General features: G+C 34.2%; 1 long non-coding RNA gene across 1 annotated transcript; it reads right to left on the reverse strand.

Moving 5' to 3' along the window:
* Nucleotides 1–5,116: 5,116 nt before the first annotated feature.
* On the reverse strand, nt 5,117–9,971 carry LOC112647208 (uncharacterized). The gene is made up of 4 exons (XR_003128189.2): nt 9,827–9,971; nt 9,641–9,731; nt 8,715–8,798; nt 5,117–5,304 (listed from the first exon to the last, which is right to left on the reverse strand). It is a non-coding gene; the product is annotated as an uncharacterized LOC112647208 (long non-coding RNA).
* Between the last annotated feature and the right edge of the window lie 4,835 nt (nt 9,972–14,806).

Genomic DNA, 14,806 nt, shown 5'->3' on the forward strand with positions numbered 1-14,806 from the left:
ATTCAGAAGGGGGTTTTATGACCTTTGAAGACCTCAGCATTTGAAATTGTATGTTCAAGCTGGTCATTCAGATGTATATGATATTGTAAACTTACTAAAGTTCCCTACTGAAGTAGTGGAAAAGGGACAACACTGGAAATTGTGGGTTAGGTAAGAGTTGGAATACTTTATGGGGGAAAAATGACAGTGAATTGTCCATGTTTGGAACAGTCTATAGGTCCTGCTTTATTTCATTTGTGGCAAACACTGCTAGAGATAGGACTAGAGCCTCTTAGTAAAGTGGAATATACTTTACTTTATATAAGTCCTTTCTGAATATACTCAGAATGTGCAGTGCCTAAGACAGGAGGGGGAATTTATGAATTACAGCAGGAATATGTCCATGAAGTTTTATAGGAATAAGACTCCAAGAAAGAAAAACAAGTAAAGGGTTTAGAAATTATATGAGTAAAAGGAGTTGCACATATTTTCAAAAGCCACAAATGCTTCAGTGTCTATGGGCTAGGTTTGCCAGTTTCTGAAAGGGTATTTTATAGTGTGAAGATAAGGTGAGAAGCATATAAAAATTTTGACACATGGGAAGGTAGAAAAGAACTCAAGAAAAAAAGAAGAACTCAAGTCTTTCGGTGCTTTTTGCTAAGAAGAATATGGGAAGATATTATTAATGAAATTATACTGGATTTAGTGATTACTTGGATCTTAACATTGAAATTCAGCTAAAGAAGCTCAACTTGCTGACAGAAATGGAATATTTTGCCAAATTGTCCCTGTTAGTATCTGAAACTTGTGAGAATAAGAGGGTGAGTTAACATTATGTGTTTTTAGAAATCAAGACAAACAGCAAGATAGAGTGGGGTTGGAATTGGAAACTTCAGGTGAAATCTGAAAAGTGGGAATGGAAGTGTATATAATTCAAGTACCTACGTTGAAGTTCTTTATAACTCATATTCCACGAAATTGGTGTAAAGAGGTCTCCCTAGAGTCTGGATAAGCAATTAGATTGCTCCTTGTACAAACTGAATGCAGTTTCAGCATAGATATGATCAATCTACCAATTGAACCATCGTGCCACAGAGACTCATGTCTCCAGGGATGCAGGAACTAAGAGCATAGGAGAGATAGCTAAGGATGTTCCTGGTAAAGGAAGAGATGATGCTGTGCACTAAATGAACTTCTCGTAAGACAGAAGAGCAGACTCTGGTAAAACAGAAATGGCTACTGTTCTGTTATTATCATAGGTATAATACTTTCTAACAAATACCATGTTGGGAATCTGATTCTAGATGTGCTGAGGCTGGGTCAACTGGGTTAGAGTAAAAAAAAGTCAGCCATATTGAACCCATCAGAGAATATGTTTAATTAACATAATTTCTCCTCCTCCTTATAAGAGAGAAAAACTGGGAGAAATATGATATCCACCCAAAAATACTCTGTTCCAGTGTATAGAGCTCAGAAAAACAAAAAAGACCCTCCCCTCAAGGAGGAAAATAATATGGCAGAGATGTAGGCTATGTTCTTGGTGGTGTTAAACTTTTATAACATATATTTGAACCAACAGCTGTTGTATCCATAGTCATCCAAATCCAAAAGCAAGTAATTAGGAATTAGAAAGACTCAAGTTAGAAAAGTTCAGTTTGGAGGAGAAGCCAAGAAGTTATCTAGTTATCTGAAGTTATCTAGGTAATAGGACAAAACTGGGAAGAAATTCTGCAAATAGAAATGAAAACAATTATCTAAAATATTTAAGAAAAAGGAATGGCATTGCACAATCAGTTGGAGAAGGAACATAGGATAAATAACATCAAATAAAAGAGTAAAAACTCTTATCCTTCAAGACAATAATCTAAATATAAGACCTCTGGAACTAGGTAGTCATTCCAAAAAGGCATGAAAGGCACCAGTTCCTACAACACTACAAGAGGTGTATGGAATTAATGCCTCTTGGAAGGGAAAGACAAAAAAGCAGTTATGCATGTCAGTAATAATGATAAATGTAAGGAGACCTGACTCTGATTAAAAGACAAAGTCTATTGCATTGCATGTAATTTATAAGAATTAGAAAGGAAAAACAAAATTTTTCACTATTGGCATATTTACTTGCATAACCCCTCAGCCCCCAGAGAAACAACTGATTAGTAGAATCTTAAAGAATGTTGTGCAAGTTTTTGGATATAAAACTGATATGTAAACATTAATTGCATCTTCATATATTATGCAAAAATAATTAGAATTTAAGAATATATTTCCAATGAAAACAAAATGATGACATGCCTAGAAGTCTGACAAATCATATGCAATATTTTGGGATACCTGGTTGGCTCAGTAGGTTAAGCATCCTACTTGTGATTTTGGCTCTGTCATGCTCTCATGGGTCATAGGATCCCACTCTACTCAGTGGGGAGTCTGCTTGAGATTCTCTCCCTTTGTTCCACCCCCAACTCATGTTCTCTTTCAAATCAATAGATAAATCTTTTAAAAAAAGATATGCAATATCTTTATGTAGAAAATATAAGAAAGTATAGAAAGAAATTAAATAAAACTTACATAAGTGGAGAAGTTGACTTTGGTCAAGGATAGGAAAATTCAATGCCATAAAGTAGTCAATTATTTTCTATTGATATATGGATTCAATGAATTCTAATCAGAATACAAATAGGATTTTTGTTCATGAAAATTAGCATGCTGATACTAAAACATATGAGACATCAAAAAGCCACAGTTAGCTAAGAAATTCCTAAAGGAAAAGTATGAGAAGACCTATACTAGATATCAGAATTATTATTAAGTAGAAGTGATACAGGAATGGAAAAATGAGATTAATGGAACAGAACAGAGTACGTCAAAACAGATCACCATATACAGAGATTTAAAATATTACAGTATTTTTATGGGGGAGGGGAATGAAGTGGGAAAAGGATGGGGAATTTAATTAATAATGCTGAAAAAATAAGTTATCTATATGGAGAAAAAGGTGATGGGATCTATATATGAAAAAAGTTAAATGAGATCACACTTCATACCTCATAAAACGATGCATCCCAGATCAAGTTTAATATTATACTCACGGGACCTGTGATGGGTAATTTTATGTGTCAACTTGACTAACCCACAGAGTGCCCAGATATTTGGTCAAATGCTTTTCTAGTGTTTCTGTGCTGCTATTTTTGGATTAGATTAACATTTAAATCAGTTGACTGAGTAAAAAAGATTGCCCTCCTCAAGAGGGTGAGGACTCAGTTGGAGGACTGAATAAAGCAAAAGGCTGACGCTTCAACTAATAAGTAAGAATTCTGACAGCCTTGAATCTAGGACGTCAGCTCTTCTTAGCTTTACAGCAGCCTGCCAATCTTCAGACCTCGATTGGGATATTGGTTCTACAAATTTGGACTTGCTGGCCTCCATATCGTGTGAGCCGATTCCTCATTAAAAGTCTCATTTCCTATTTACATATCCTATTGGTTTATTTCTAGGGAAAACCTTAACTAATACAGGACTTTTAACTTTCTCAATAGACTTAAAACTAAGTCTAATACAGGAAATTAATTTTCTCTTTCAATGTTTGCCATCTTGGCTTGTCTTGGCTTCAAAGCATAAATTGCAGTACACGGGGTGTATACATAAGAAGTTATTGTTTGTATATACATGGTGTACAAAGGCAAGAATCTAAGAGCTTTCTAGTAAATATTCTTCAGGCATCAGTCTACAAATAGAACCCTGCCATTCTGTTATCATGAGAAGTAGACTCAGGAAAGAACACAGGGAAAAAACATTTTGTCATTCTGTGATCATGAGGGGTGGACTCACGAACACAGAGAAAAAAAAATATTCATATTAAAGGATGCAAGTATACTTACTGGCAAGTACTTATAAAAAATGCTCTGCATATCAGTTAATAACTAGGGGAAGATTTCTCATTTTACGTACCACTCCTCCAAAGATTTTGAATTAAAACATTTGGAGAGAATGTGCATTTTTAATAACTTCAAGGTGATTTTGATACACACCAAAGTTTAAGAACAATTGACTGGCTAGAAAAAAAAACACTAAACTAAAACCTAATAAAGAGGAACTGATCCAAAAAACAAACAAATATAGGGGAGGGGAAGAAAGGTGAGTAAATAACCCCCAGAGTTACGACTAAGTGTTGGCAAGTGTTTTTATGCTTCTCTGTGTACTGATAGAATATAACAGCTGGTGTAGGCATTAATCATTAACTTAAAGCAGATTAAAATAAGTTAAAAGCTGAAAGAAGAACCTCAGCATGAATGGATGGTCAGAAAAAAGGCTGAAACTCAAAAAAGCATTGCCGTATTTTTAAATATGCTTTTCAAATGAAAGGTATGGACCAAGAAGTGTTAGAATCACACTGTATGGGAAAGGTCCTATAAAGTTAATTGGCAACAGAGATGAATAAGCTTAATTAAACTAACTTGTTTCTTTCAGAAAGGAAAATAATCAACATACCAAAATGATAAAAAGTGGCATCAAGGAAATGAAGCCCCAGGTAAAAGAAAAGGTAGTTAGAACTCACTTTTCAAGATCACTGAAGGGATGACTGCCTGCCTCTTCTTTACACACACACCTGTGCCAGCAGCACTGTGCTACTGCAAGTCTTGAAATCTGCCATACTCCGTCACACTTGTATGGCAAGCCAGAGAGCTGAGGCCATCTTCTTACCAAGAACAAGACCTTTCATTTTGTTAAATCCAGTTTTTCTTTCAAAATTTTGCCTGTGCATCTCCATCTCCATGAAACTTCTCCATATAGAGGTGTAGTTCCCAGGCAGTTGCCTTAAAGCATGTGTAGACCTATATTGTTATACATTCCCTTTTGGTAATCTTTATTTTATTAATATGGGTCTCCCTCAATTTTTTTGTATTATCCTTTTTTTGAGATATAATTGATATATAACACTATATTAGTTTTAGGTACACAAGAATTTAAGAAATAATGTTTCTTTTCTTTATATCCTTAACCAGTAGAACAGCATAGGGAACAGAATGCAGTTAAATATATGTAAATACACAAGTGTGTGCACGTGCACACACACACACACATACACACATATTAGTTTCCTAGGGCAGCCATAACAAAATAGCTCAGACTGGGTGGCTTAAGCAACATAATTTTATTTTCTCACAGTTCTGGAGGTTACAAGTCCAAGATCAAAGTATTGGCTAGACTGGTTTCTCCTGAAGCTTCCCTTCTTGGTTTGCAGATGGCCATCTTCTTGCTGTGTCCTCACATTGTTTTTCCTCTGTGGAGCACATCCTTGGTTGTCTCTCTGTGTGTCCTAATGACCTCCTATTAAGAGGACATCAGTCAGATTGAATTAGGTTCTTACCTTAAAGGTCTCATTTTAACTGGGACTGTTAGGACTTCAACAATATACATTTTAGGGACATGGTTCAGCTATCTATATATCTACATATCTCTCTATGGATATCCATCTATCTATGTATCAGCTACATAGAGATATATAGATATGGTAAATGAACAAACAAATTAGAGAATATATGGTCATTATATGCAAAGGTGCTGAACTCGTGACTGTGACCATGAGCCAATCATTAATAAAAACTGAAATACAGTGGGAATTTAAAAATATGTCCCTGACATAGAAATGTGCAAATCTTGTTCTATACTCCAAAGGTGGGTCAAGGAAAGTTGATTACAGGAGTTATAGAATGAAGAGTTACAATGACTTATAATCGAGGTTCATTGAGAACAAGCCATGCAGAAGTAACTTCGTTCCTGTTTCAAAGGGTTACCTGACGAATAGAATGTGAACAATGATGTCAGCATATATAAGGCAAAGTATCTAATTTTCTATATTTATGTTAAAGGTATAGAAATACCGGATAATAATGCAATTATCTGAATCCATACATGTTTTTAAAAATCTTTGCGAAAAGGAGAGATTCATGGAGTCATGCCAACTAAGGCAAGCTCTTTGGTGACAAGTCACAGAATTTCCTTCATTAGCTCTGTCTTGTTAAATGTTTTTATCAGCTAAAACATTGGCTATTAGATTGGAATGGCTAATCTATTAGATGATAGGTTCAGTGTTCATAATGATTTTAGGAGATTTAAATTGTTACAGTTTGAAAGACTATACTTTCAGGGATCATTTCTATAGTTTGTTAAATTGTTACAGTTTGAGAAATATAGTTGACTGTTTAAAAAATATTTTATTTATTTATTCATGAGAGACTCAGAGAGAGAGGCAGAGAGATAGGCAGAGGAAGAAGCAGGCTCCCCAAGGGGAGCCTGATGTGGGACTCAATCCCAGGACCCCAGGATTATGACCTCAGCCGAAGGCAGACACTCAACCACTGAGTCACCCAAGTGTCCCAATATAGTTGACTTTTAAGATTGAAATGCTAAGGGATGTATTCAGGTACAAACATTAGTTATATAAACAAAATTTGAAAAACACCTATTTTTATTTGTCTGGAAACTCAACATTAGAAAGCAATATAATACAACTGCACATTTTACCCTAATCTAGACATAGAATTAATTCACCTTAGAGACTATTAATAACAATAGCTTATGATTTTTAATGTCTTTATATATCAGTACTGTGCTAGATATTTTATATACATTGTGTGATTTAATTTATCCAATAACCCTAAAATGCATGTTCTATAATTATTTCTACTATAGCATTGAGAAAGCTGTGGTTTCATGTAACATTTACTCTTGCAAACTCACACAGGTATTGTAGAATAAATTTTGAATCTATGTCTTCCTGGTTCCTAACTTCAAAATTTTAAATGCAATTTAAATTACAATTAAAACATGGAGCTAAACAGCTTAGCATACTGTTCTTTCCCAGGCAATTTTCTATTATAATCACCTTTAACAGTTCTCAGCTGGAATTTGGGGTGGTATAATTTGAAGAAGCATGTTTATATCATCCCTCATTTCACATCTTATTTCTGAAATATTTTAACTCATTTACAAATATTGTGTTCATTTTCAGAATGTTTTTTTTTTCTTTGAAAGACAGAGGTAGGAGTGGGGGCTCACACAGACCTTCCAAACTGTGAATGCCACAAGTGATGACTGTTTTTTGTTTTCTAAAGCAGGCTAAAAGATCCTCATTTCACTGCCTTTTGTTGTTGTTGTTGTTAGCTTTCATTTTGTTTTTATATTATCTAAAGCAGTTAACCAGCTGCACCCTCATTGAGCCTAGAAGACACAGTCTCATATATGACAACACTTTTAACATATGTTTTTAAGAATAAATTATTCCAGTTTTAAGAATAATGGCTTTAATTGGTTTCAAGATCCCTACAATTGTATAAAATTTGAATAAATATTTTCTATTGTTTTTATATGTTATGATTCATTTTATTAATTCAATTCTTATATTTAAGTTCTAGTATTTCATCAAAGCAGGAATTTGTCTCATCGGATTTCTCAAATCCAATTAAACTAAAAACAGTAAATATCCTAAATAAGAATAGATATCTGACTAAAGTCAATTCAACAATTAAACTTTTACCCTATTAATAATGCACCTAGAAGCTAAACCGAATAACTAACTCTATGATCAGCTTTAAATTCTGAACTCTGTTGTGTTATCTTACCATAAAAATTCTGTTGATTTTACGAATCTCACCCTTTCAGATTTTATTGATGTTATTCTTATCTGTATTAATTTCAAAGGGGGCTTTAGCACAGAAGAAACCTATAACTGGAGTTCAATATATGTATTGAAAAGCTTTTTCTGTGACTTAGTAATGGAATACTGTTAGGGTCAGAATATGTCATGGTATGGAAGAGAGCATTTTTTGTGTAATTTATTTTTTATGTAAAATCAATATTCTATTTATATTGTATATTATATACTGATATAGCATGGTGGGACAACTCCCTTGTCTTCAAGAAACTTATAGCAGATATTTAAAGATGTAATAAAGTTTATCCATTTTGGTTTAAAACATTTTAAAATTTATTTCTATCAAGACTTTAAAGCTTTCCAACTAAGGACAGAGAAGAACAGATTTCTCTCATCCCATCTTGTTTGCTGTAATGGGTCTCTAGTCTTTGAGGTAAAATGCAGTTATATTATACCTTAATTGTGAAATTATATAATTTAAAACATGGTTATTTCATTAAAATTGATACTTTTGGTAGTCAAAAATGATTTGTCTCATTGAATGTACAGACAATGCCAGAGAAACTCCATAATAATTAGTGCAGGAACAGAGAATTATAAATGCATAATTTATAAAGATAATGAGAATACCTCAAGCCAATCACCACCATTACCTTGCTAGGCTCATGAAATCACCAGAGTGGCTTGGAGGAAGGGAAGGATGTGTTTGTTTACAGTGGGCAGTCATGAATACCTTGCTATGGCTGATTACCACTCTGACTACTAGAAAATGGAACTGTTATACACAACAGCATCTGCTGAGCTGGAGTACTGCAATGCCCAGATTGCCTATTACGGAATTCCAGAGACTATTTGCCAGCAATAGACTTCATTTTGCCAATGGGTAATTTGCAGTTTGCTGTGTCATCAGAATCTGAACATGTCACATCTTCTCCTCATCAGAGCCAATCCAATGGCAAAGTGCTATTGAAGCAGCTGTCAAGTATGCAAAAAAACTACAGAGAAAGCACAAAGTGACAGCAGATGCTATGCAAATCAGCAGTGGACACAGAATATGCACTAGCAGAAACAATCACATACAGACCTGTGAAGTTCCTGACACTATGCAATGTGAAGACAATGCAACTCCGCCTCAGATAAAATATCACAGGTGGATAAATCAAAGACCCTGTGAAGAATGAGGAAGGGCTTGTAAAGAGAAATGGTAAGTGCTAGATTATATGCTAAAATACCTGTGCACTAGGTGGAAATTGTAAAACATACTTTTGGTAATTATTTCAGAAAAAGAAAAATAGCAGAAAATGTGTACAACCACGTCTAAGATTTAGAATTGTTCATCATTAGAGGGAAAAGTTCTATTAATTAGATAATGTTCATGTTACTAAATGCTATTTGAAATATCTGTAATTCCTGCACTAATTTTGAAGTAAAACAAAATTTTTATTTTAAAAATGATACATGAAATATATTTATAATCTATAAATCTCTGTTTTTTGAAATTTTCCTTATTTTTTTCTTACAAAGCACTGAAATATTTTGAATACCACTCATCATTATTGTATAATTATAAGATATTTGAATTATAATACATTTAAGAAGTTATGTTTTCACAAGAATCCAGGCTCAAGGAGCCTCTGTGTAACAGCCTTTAATGAATGCTCATTTGCCCTATCCATGCACACTTGGGTGGTGGAAATGCCACTGCCTCTTGAGGCCAGCTGCCCCCCCCTTTTATTAAAATAGCAGTTACAATTAACCAACATCATAAATGAAGCCAAAATTTGCTATCTTGTGACATTACTGGTCACAGACACAAAAAATATCCAGTGTTTCTTCTTCTTTCTCTATTCGCTCATTTCCTCGATTCAGCCCCCAAGGCCTGTCAGTCCTATACCTTTACTGATTACCTTTGTAAATATTCCCCCCCCCTTTTGTTCTATGCCACCTCCCTAATTATGCACTTCCCAAGTCTGCCAGAATTAGTGAATAGCTTTCTGAGAGTTTCCTTACTTTTAGCTTATTGTTGCTACAGTTCTTCCCTAACGTCACAACCATCTTTCTTCTACAAAACTGTTTGAGCTTCTAGAATATCCAGTAGACCCTAAGAGAAAAGTCAGTAGTACATTTATTAGTGTAGGTAACACCAGCTATTATGAAACACCCACACACACACACACACAAAAATGAAACACCCACCCACAAAGGCTCAGTGGCCAGTGGGAACACAGACCCCTGTCTTCATCTTTTGGCACTCTCATCTTCCAAGACTAGGATTCTTTTCCTTTGCAGGCTAAGAACTGGGAAGAGATGGTGGAGAAAGCTCATCTGTTGTTAATCATGCTGGACTGGAAGTGACACACATAACTTCAATTCAAATTCCATTGTTAAGTCACTCAGCCTCTCTTAGATGCCAGTTAGAGAGTCTCTGCCTTGGCAGCAGTTACCCCAAATCAATGGGGAATGGGATTATAATATAGGATGGGATGCAAATCTTTAGTAAACAATTGGTACTCTTTTTTTTTTTTTAAACCAGGACTAACAAAATTTCATAGTAGAGTATCTAAAGCAAAAACTTCTCATCAAATTTCAGCTTGAACTTTTACCTTATCTGTTCACAATCCTTAAACTCCATTCCTCATATTACTTATATTTTCCCCCAAGAGTATCATTTATTGAGATGTCCCTATGCCTTCAGGTCCATCTCAGAAAGCTTTATTTCACCTCTCCTCACTTTCATGAACCCTTGAAATCCAAATTTCAAGTCTCAATTTAAATTATGTTCTTCTCTAAAATTTTCTTTAATAATCCCATGTAATTAGCTCCTTCCAGATCATTTCTTAGCACTTCTGTATTTTTAGCAGGACTATTTATATGCCTGCCTCTCCATTGTTTTGTGCATCTTCTTAAAAGTTTTTCCTTCCTATATCTCTTTTCTGGTGCCTTACTCTGTTGGCAAATAATGGCATGGCATCACAGCTATCACTTACAGAATCTGCTATGTGTCAGACAATAGTCTAAGTTTTTTTTTTTTAATGTAGATTATCTTACATTATCCTCATAACAACCTAATGAATTAGGGACTAAATTATCGCTATCTTATAAAAAAGAAAGTTAGAAACAGAATGGTCATGCACTTTCTGCAGGTTCACATAGCTAATAAGTGGTGAGTTGGGATATCAATCCAGTCTGACCCCAAAAGATACACTTTCAATCACTATGTTACAGCAGATTATTACTCAATAATTATTGGATATATTTTTGTCATAGTTTATAATTCATTCTGACTTTCCTTACAATGTTACTTGAAAAATCATGAATCATTTTCATTTTTAAAATAATATTCTCTGTTACTAAAATTACTAAGCATTTGCTATTTCCAATGAAAGGCATTCTCTGAAACTCTAATTCCTTTAAAGCTTTCAGTTATGAAACCAACCTGAGAGAAGTAATACTTCTTTGCATGTTTTGTTTAGATAGACTGCATGTTCTCAGGGTCAATATAAAATGGGCTTCAAAGCTTTAAAAACTAATAAATATAACATCAAAATTTAGAATCAGAGTAATCAATTTCACGCTTGATGTTTTATTTATTAGTTTCCTTGATTCTAAGTTTTTTTCTTATGAAAATATAGTTCTATTAACTATATTAACAATCATTCCATGGATTTGAAAATAGATTCCCTAAGTAATTCTACAGTTGTTTCATGGTATATTTTCTTCCTATCTTGCTGCCTGCAAGTAAACAATGTAAAAGAATAAATTTTGCTTAGCGATTAAGTCTATCTTTAGATGTAGAAAATCCTTGAGATCTCTATATCTTCGTGTAAAATGTGTTCCTCAGGTTGACATCAGTGGTTTCCCCCTTCCCCATTTAGTCATATTTACTCTTATCTGTCTTCTGGGTCTTTTTTATCAGTTGACTTGCTTTTACATCATGAGAGATACATAATGTCCATGTATAGAAATAAATATCTTCTGTTTATGCATGTGTGAAAGAGACAAAAAAGAAAGATTGTGTTCACCATCATGAATTTGTGAGCAAGATAAACAGTAACCAGGATAAAAATTTAAAAGGAAATCAGGACTGTCCATCACTTGTTACTCATCTGCTGTTTCTAGGACTCCAGGTCAAATACATTGTGGGAGGAGGTCATCCCGAGGATGGAACAACCAGTTGACCATGGAGCTGGGCCAGGGCAATCAAAATCTCTTCACCCTATTCACCCCCCTGGCCTTACAGGCTATGTTTTGCCTGTCATTCCCACAATGAGAGCCATTTTCAAGGATGCAGCTTTGAAAGAGTAGTGTGTTTTGGAAATTATTCTGAATGGTATGCATGACTGAATTCTGTTAAAGTCTTTATATAAAATTTTAAGATGCTAGCTGGCAAATGTGGAGATCTACTCATCTCTTCATCTTGCTGCTGCCAGGGACAAGCCTCACAGGTAAGTTCCCTTGTATACTAAACCTGCCACCTTCGATCTCAGGTGGCCTGTCTCTTCCATCTCTCCTTACTCTCTGCATGCAGCAGCCCATTGACAAACCAATATAACACCCTTCAAAATTTTTTTTGAATGTGGAAATTAGTATATACATTTGTATAGAATAATCTTTACAATGTTTTATTTATTCAAACAATGTAAATCAGAACAAACATATGGTATACATTGAATTACTATGTTTATTTCTATTCTAGTCACCCAAATGTCACTATAGTAGGTCTTTTTAGGTCAACAGATTAGGAAGGGAGTTTTTGTAGTGATTTATTTACTGTGCAATGTTTCTTGAAGCCATAGGCAAGACTTTTAATAAAAACTTTGAAATAAATCTGAATATGATAGTCTATAGTGAAAAAGAAAGGATGGAGCTCTTTAAAAACATTGTAAGATAGAGATATTACTTATTTTATTTCACTTTTGAGCTTCAAGTGTGTATTTGGGGGTCATTGACATGTTGCCATGGTCCAACTGATAATACTGCTTCCAAAATACTCTTGCTCCATTCTATCTTGCTATATCATGTAAACTCTAAGTGAAGTTTGTATTTGTGACTGAAAATTTGAGACAGTTATTTATGAAATGTTCTGTAAAGAATGCTTATTTATGTTTTCATTTCTGCGCTATACTTTTATGGCCATATGGCTTATATGATAGGTTAATTAGCAACAGAGTCAGCAAATACATATTTAACAATTTACGTGTTCAAAGATGGCATTATGCCAAGTATTATGGGATATAAAAATGATCTTAAGCATGGTTTGTCCACAAGATAGCTGATCAATATGGGAAGAATAAATAATTTAAAACAGAAAAAAGATTAAGTTCAGCTTAAGGCAGTGCCACCTAAAAATTGCATATCAGTTTGGTCCCTACCAACATGTTTGTTTTCTGTCCTATGGGAAAAAGATACTGATAATTACCAACAAAGTCCTGGCAAAAAAAAACTTCTTTCATAATACTGTAAAATATATAAACACAAGACAAGAATTAAAAACCACAGAGGAAACTGTATTCCTTGGAATTAGAATCTTGTATTCATTGTGGATTCTAGTTCCCAAAGGAGAAATAAATCAAAGATGTTCACTTGGGTTATCACTTTAACAGTTGCATTTTAATTGAGAATTTTATTGAAATAATTGTACATTCACATGCAGTTGTAAAAAATATTATAGAGATATTCCATGTAGTTATATACTTTTTACCCAGTTCTTCCAAGGTTAACATTTTGAAAAACCATGGTGTAACAACCATGATGTCAGCACTGATACAATCCAATGATCTTATCTAGATTGTGTGTGTGTATGTGTGTGTGTGTTTGTGTGTGTGTGTGTGTGCTTAGTTCTATGAAATTTTATCACATCTAAGATTATATACCTGCTAAGACAGTCAAAATACTGAAAAATCCCTTCATCACAAGGATCCCTTGTATTTCATTTTTATAATCACATCTACCTTCCCAGCCCTTCCTAGCCTCTAGCAACCTTTTCAAAAACTCAGTCATTTCAAAAATGTTATATACACTGAATCATTTAGTGTATATAACATTTCAAAACTTTTTCCCTCATTCAGCTAATTCCTTGGAGAGGCATCCAAATTGTGGCATTTATTAATAGTTCATTTCTTTTTATTGCTAGGTAGTATTCCATGCTATGTATGCACTAAAATTTGTATGACCTTTGATCTATTTAAAGAAAGCTGGGCTGATTATAGCTTTTGGTTATTACAAATAAAACTGCTATAAACATTCATGTACAGGTCTTTGTGCATTCACAAGTTTTTATTTCTCTGTGATAAATGCCCAAGGGTGCACTTGCTGGGTCCTTTGGTAACTGCATGTTTATTTCTATAGGAAACTGCCAAAATTTTTTCCAGAGTCGAACTTTTGCATTTCTATCAGCAATGTATGAATGACCTATTATCTGCGCATGCTTGCCATTATTTGGTGTTGTAACTTTTTAACAATATATATTTAAGCCAGTCTGATAAATGTATAGTGATATTTCACTGTGCTATTAATTTATATTTCCCTGTTGGCTAATGATATTCACTACGTTTTCATAGGCTTATTTGACATTTGTGTATTCTCTTCATTGTAATGTCTCTTTATGTCTTTTGCCCATTTTCTAATTGGGTTACTTTTACTGTTGAGTATTGAGATTTCTTTATATAATCTAGATAGTTTTTTTGTCAAATGTCTAGTGAATTAACTTCTTCTTGCTGCTGTACCAAATTACCACAAAACTAGTGACTTAATACAAATTTATCATTTTATATTTTGGAAGATCAGAAGTCCAGAATGAGTCTTACAAGGCTACAACCAAGATGTCTATAAGGATGGTTCCTTCTGTGGGTCTATAGGAAGGCGGGGAGATAGACGTCTCTATTCCTTGCCTCTTGCGCCTTCTAGACGTCCCTGCATTCCTTGCATTGTGACTGTATCACCACATTGTCTACTTCAACCATCCCACTATCTTGCCCCTGAGTCTAGCCCTCTTGGGACCCTTTTATAAGAAACCTTTGATTACATTGGTTTTCATAATCTCCCTCCTCATAATGCAGGATACATTTCCCCATCATATATATAAAGTTTCATTTGTCATATAAGGAAACATTCACAAGTTCATGGGATTAGGACATAAATATCTTTGTGAGGGAGATTATTCAACCGACCAACATG

The sequence above is a fragment of the Canis lupus genome, chromosome 32, assembly GCF_003254725.2.
Source record: "Canis lupus dingo isolate Sandy chromosome 32, ASM325472v2, whole genome shotgun sequence".
Taxonomy (NCBI): domain Eukaryota; kingdom Metazoa; phylum Chordata; class Mammalia; order Carnivora; family Canidae; genus Canis; species Canis lupus.